The following is a 5,642-nucleotide window of genomic DNA, read 5'->3' on the forward strand; positions in this document are numbered from 1 at the left end:
ATAGTTTAATACCATCAAAACTATTGTAGAGTTAAGAACTTGCATATGGCAGCATGACCATAAAATAAAAAAAAAAAAAAAAAAAAAAAAAAAAAAAAGAAAAGATGGTGATGTATATTCACAGCATGCATCTCATAATGACACTTTTTTCCTGCTTAGTAAAACCAGTAAAATATGGAGAAAGCATAACCTTAATAATTCTTTTCAGTTCAACTATTATTATCATCATCATCATCATCATCATCATCATTATGGTCTGTTACTACTTTGGAGTATATGTTCTTCACCATTTTTGTCACAATGTGTTTTTGTTTGTTTATTTGTTTTGTACTGTGAATTGTACTACAATTTTATGAAGATGTTACTAAAAAAACACTATTTAAATCACTGCCCCTGTGAATCCAGCTTCCAAATGCAACTCAGTGGATGCAACTATTCCAACATTACTAAACCAGCGGGAGTTATGATTTTGCAAACATGTCTTAGCATTTCCTCTCAAGGAAATAAGGTACCTTGCTATTTCAATGCTCTCAGTGTCATCTTTGTGTGCAACATGAGGCACAGGTCAACAAAGTTACCCATTTCCCAAACATCACACAGAAACAAATGGATCAGATCTGAAATTGATGTCCTTTGTTGTAGTTCCTTTAACGGAAATTATTTCAGTGAAGCAACACTATTTTTAAGCTATCTGAAGATCATATTTAATCTGCTGATAGAATATATAAAATTTACCTCAATGTTATTAAAATACAGCCTTTACTAGAAGCCAGAATAAAGTTTATTCATAACCTCTTCTGAATTTTAGTCTATAATAAGTAGAGCTAAATACAAGTGTGATTTTTATCTCCAACATTCATTTAATTAAATATGGTTCATAAACTATCATCATTAATGCTAAATCACCATAAAAAAAAAAAAAAAAATCTCTGTAATATTAAATTAACCTTTGATTCTACATTTTGCCTTTTATGTCATATTTGATAAATCTTGCAAAAGGATTAATGGCTAAGATTTAACTAGATACAAACAGCCATATACAAAGTATAATAGAAGGTATAATTTCTTGTTTCAGAAAAGAGTCATCCTTGCAAATAAAATGCAGCTGCTAGAGGCATGTTAATTTTGAGTTTTATGCTGAGTTCTTATAGCATGCTGTTTCTGTGATGTTCAAATAACAAAATGCTGTGACAAATTCTAGTGCAAATTAAACCCAGTCTCTCAAAGCCTAAGTATGGATGATTTCATCTGACTTTCTGTATCACTCTGACCTATTCATTTGGTGTTGATCACATTATCTTTCATCACTGATCACTGATGACCATTGATCATCATTATCATTCATGATAGAAATTAATCACAATTTTTAAAGTGAAATGTCCTTCTTTTGTCTAAGCAAAAGTTACATGTTCTGTTCTCTTGTCAGTTACTTAATGTATATATCGCCATTATCAATCTAATTTTGATAAACTAGATCATCAGAATCATCAGAACTTAAGAGTTTACTCTTAAGTTCTTCATTATAAGGCACATTCAGTGGATCTCAAAGCAATTTGTTCTTTTTTTTTTTTTCATCATTATTTTACAACTTCCATTGTAAGGTATAAATTCCAGAACTCCATGCAGTATTCCATTGCTTGTTTTGATAATGCCAGAAGTAGAGGCAATATAATTAGCTGTTTATTAATCCTCTTTGTTGTTAGCCAATTTTTGCCACAAGCTGGAAGGTGGAGCCCCTGAGTTTCTTAGTTTGCATGTTTGGCTTCTAGACACAGAAGTCTGTTTTTGTCTGCCAGGAGGCAGAGTCTAACTCAAATACACCTCACTAAGTAACCAACTGTGATCATTCTGCTATCTAGCCTGCCCCTTATGCTTGACCCCATCTTTACTAAGATTTTTTTTCTGCAATGATTTCATTTTTGAGCAATGAAATAAATATATCCATAATATCGAGCAATGAAATAAGCCCTGATGATTTTCCATTAACAGCCACTTACAACTTTCTGATTAATAAATTCAAAACCCATTTAACATGTGACCTATGGATATTTGTAATGTTAATTTGTAATTTTTAAAAATTGCCTCCTCATCTGTTACAAGTCAATTGCCATGCTAAAGTCTATTTATATACATATATATATGCATATATATACAAATACACAGCTACTTTTATCAATCAAAATTGTAATCTTATCAAATAATGAAATCTAAACTGTTTAACAAAACACATTTTCCATAAAAACACATTGACTGGCATGAATTACAGATCCCTCTTTCTGATGCTCTATTAGTGGAAAATCATATTGACTTTTTCATTATATTGTCTGAGTTTGATGTCTGAGTAACTGGCCTATAATTATCAGGATCATTCAGCTTATACTTGATGAATATTGATACTACAATAACACTCTTTCAGAACTCTAGCTTTTCCTAGAATATAAAGTTTTCTTAATAGTGATTACTTATTTCCCAGTCACATATTATTGGATGCTGGTTATCTTGATACTCAGAATTCAAATGCTTGTCTTTCAGCTAGATCATAAAGCTACTAATTGTCCTCATGTAATACAGACATCTAATTCTTTGAAGTGATTATACTAAATATACTAATTCTTATTTATTTATTTATTTATTTTTTTTTTTTTTTTATTTTGTGTGTCTGATTGCTATCCCCTACCATCACTGAATCAGGATGGTTCTGTAATCAGGGTTGTCTTTTTTCTTGATGGCAAACTCTATATTTTTGATCAGTTAAATAAATAAATAAATAAATAAATAACTCTTTCCAAATAACTACCTCTTTAATTTATCTCATTTAACTCTTTAATTTGTACTTTTTTTGTTTATTTGTTTGTTTTTGTTAATATGGGATCTTCATGATTATGCTTGTGTGTGTATTCATTCAGGGGTGAATAACATAATAATCACAAAGTTTTTGTTGGAATATTCTGATTTCTGTTTACTTTTAACTAGCAATGACATTTCTGTGAACAGTTTGAGGTCACTACTTCTTCCTTTCACTGTTGGTCTGTGTTATCTTCCTCATTGGAGATTTTTATTTATTTATTTATTTATTTATTTATTTATTTTGGTAGGGGTAATCAGGCAGTAATAATAGACATCCTGGTGTTATCAGACCTAGAAAAGGGATGCTGTATGGCTTGCAAGTGTTTCCACCTTTTCTGTATAATTTTAGTCAGGGAACATGTTCAAATCATGAAAAAATACAGATCTAAAATTTCAACACATTAGATAGCATTTAAACCCGAAGATATAAATGCACACTTCATCTATAAAAGCTCTTGTAATTGCCTTCTCCTTATCTTGAAAGAAGGATAATTTATCTCATGTTTGTTAAATGGAAATAGTACACAAACATGCAGTTGCTATAACAACAACTGCATCACAAAACCATACCCCAATTTACCCCAGCAAAGTGCTTATTAACCACCTTTTGCTATAGTAGATGTAATTATGATTACATTTTAAAATACCTGGAATATATAGCTGTTCAGACCATGCACATGGATATTCAAGGACAATGTTTCAGCATATGAGAGAAAATAAATAAGACTTTCTCCACTCTCCTTCATTGTTTTCTGCAAATATTAGCTTACTGTTTCATCATTCTCCCATTTTCATTTCATTAATCCCTTGCCATATTAGAATCCATTAAGAAAACTTTTTTTTTTTTTTTTTTTTAATGGGCTGTTTGAGACCTGAGTTGTTTAACTCATATACCACTTGCTTTAGCTGTATGTATGGGTTCTCCGTTACAAAGCTTGATTTTCTGTATGGACCTCTACAAAACTTTGCATTACTTTCATGACTGCATGGCTAAACTACAGGGCCTTGTTCTAGGCACCAGTCCTTCTTGTCCACACCATTTTTACTACATGCTGTCTCCATCTTGTTGCTACTGTCTATGTTTTTACCTCTCAGACTTCCTGTGAACCTTCTTTTCCAACCCCTTGAGTCATGGTGGTTTATGGAAGAGAAAGAACAGCTGATTCATGAGAGAGAATGAAGTTGCTCTGACAACGGGAAAAGTTTTAATAAGAGGGGGCTATCATGGTTCCCTATAAAACACTTAATGTATTTGCAGTTTAAAGCTTAGCAGCCTTCTTGTCTGCCCGGAGCTGTGGATGTCCCATAGCTGGAGATGTTCAAGATGAGGTTGAACAAGGCCCTGGGCAATGTCATCTAGTGGGAGGTAACCCCATGGCAGGGTGTTTGGAACTTGATGGTCTATAAGACCCTTCCAGCCCGAGCTATTCTATGGTTCTATAGCTTATGGCCAACAGATAAAGTTCAGCAGCTGATTGTGCAATATAGAATGCCTTCCCTGGAGTGTAGGGAGGCCAAGAGGTTGAGACAAGAAAGTCCTGACAAAACCTGTTTACACTCATTATGTCATCTTTACCAAATGCCATTCCCAGTGTCCAGCCTTGCTTTTCACTTATTTCTACCTATTCTCCCTTGCCTGTCATAGTGATTCTTCCCTCTTCCCAGTACTTGGCTCTTTGGCTCTTTGCAGTTCATCACTTTCTACCACTCAGTCTCCTAACTTTCTCTCAAGCATTCTCACTTGAACTTATTTATTTTATCTTTAAATACTATGGTTGTATTCAGATTTGTTGGTATGCTGAGATTACCATTCGCCAAAATAGTAGTTCTCTGTTTGAGACAAACTGTAGTATGCCACTTGGAAAAATAAACATTACAGATTTTCAAGAGTGAATCTGAGCTGGCTTCAGCTAAATGTTGAAGGCTGAGAGCTATTGCATAACTCATATCTTCAGAAAATCTCTGCCTACACCCTCCTTATATACAACTCAACTTTTTTTTTTTTAATATTTTTATTTTGACTTCCCCCAAAGAATACAAAATACATACATAGGATGTAATAGTGAGCAGTAAAACAATTCAAAGTGTGATTCAGAGCCAAACAAACAGAAGTTACTGTTTGACAGGTTTTTTTTGTTTGTTTGTTTGTTTGTTTGTTTGTTTGTTTTTCCTGGAGGAGGATGTAATCTTGGTATCTGGATTGTTATCTACACTCTCTTTGCTTTTCTATGACAATTCAAACAAATGTTTTGGTGTATTTAGTAGAATTAATTTTACAGTCTCCACTATCCTTAGTGATTAAAATTGCCTTCCTAGCATCAATATAGTTTTAACCACAAACTTTAAGGGCAAAGATTATTTCAGCACAAGGTCAAAAATAGGACAATTACATTTTTTTTTTTTTTTTTTTAATATAAGATTGTTATTATAGGATGATTTAGATGACTCATCAACTTTCACATAGTATTATAATGCTGTAGAGTAGTTACAATCAGCTTTGCTAGCTTTCCCCTAATTGCTCAGTTCAGGCTGCTGAAAAAGGTGAATTGTTAACTTTCAATATAGTTGTAATATCTCTCTTGCAAAAAAGCAGACAAAGAGCTTCTATTGCATCAGTATGCATTTAAATGTAACAGTAAGGTGAGAAACGGTTAAGATTATTCCCCACAATTCATTCTGTTAGTAGTGGCATATGTTCTGGTACTTTTGCCCATTAATTGTTTCAATACTAGGAAAGAGAAAAGACCTTTAAGAAGTGGCACAGTACACATTCATATGGCTATACTCTCTTTTCC

Source organism: Aythya marila (assembly GCF_965140915.1).
Source record: "Aythya marila genome assembly, chromosome: Z".
Classification (NCBI taxonomy): Eukaryota; Metazoa; Chordata; class Aves; order Anseriformes; family Anatidae; genus Aythya; species Aythya marila.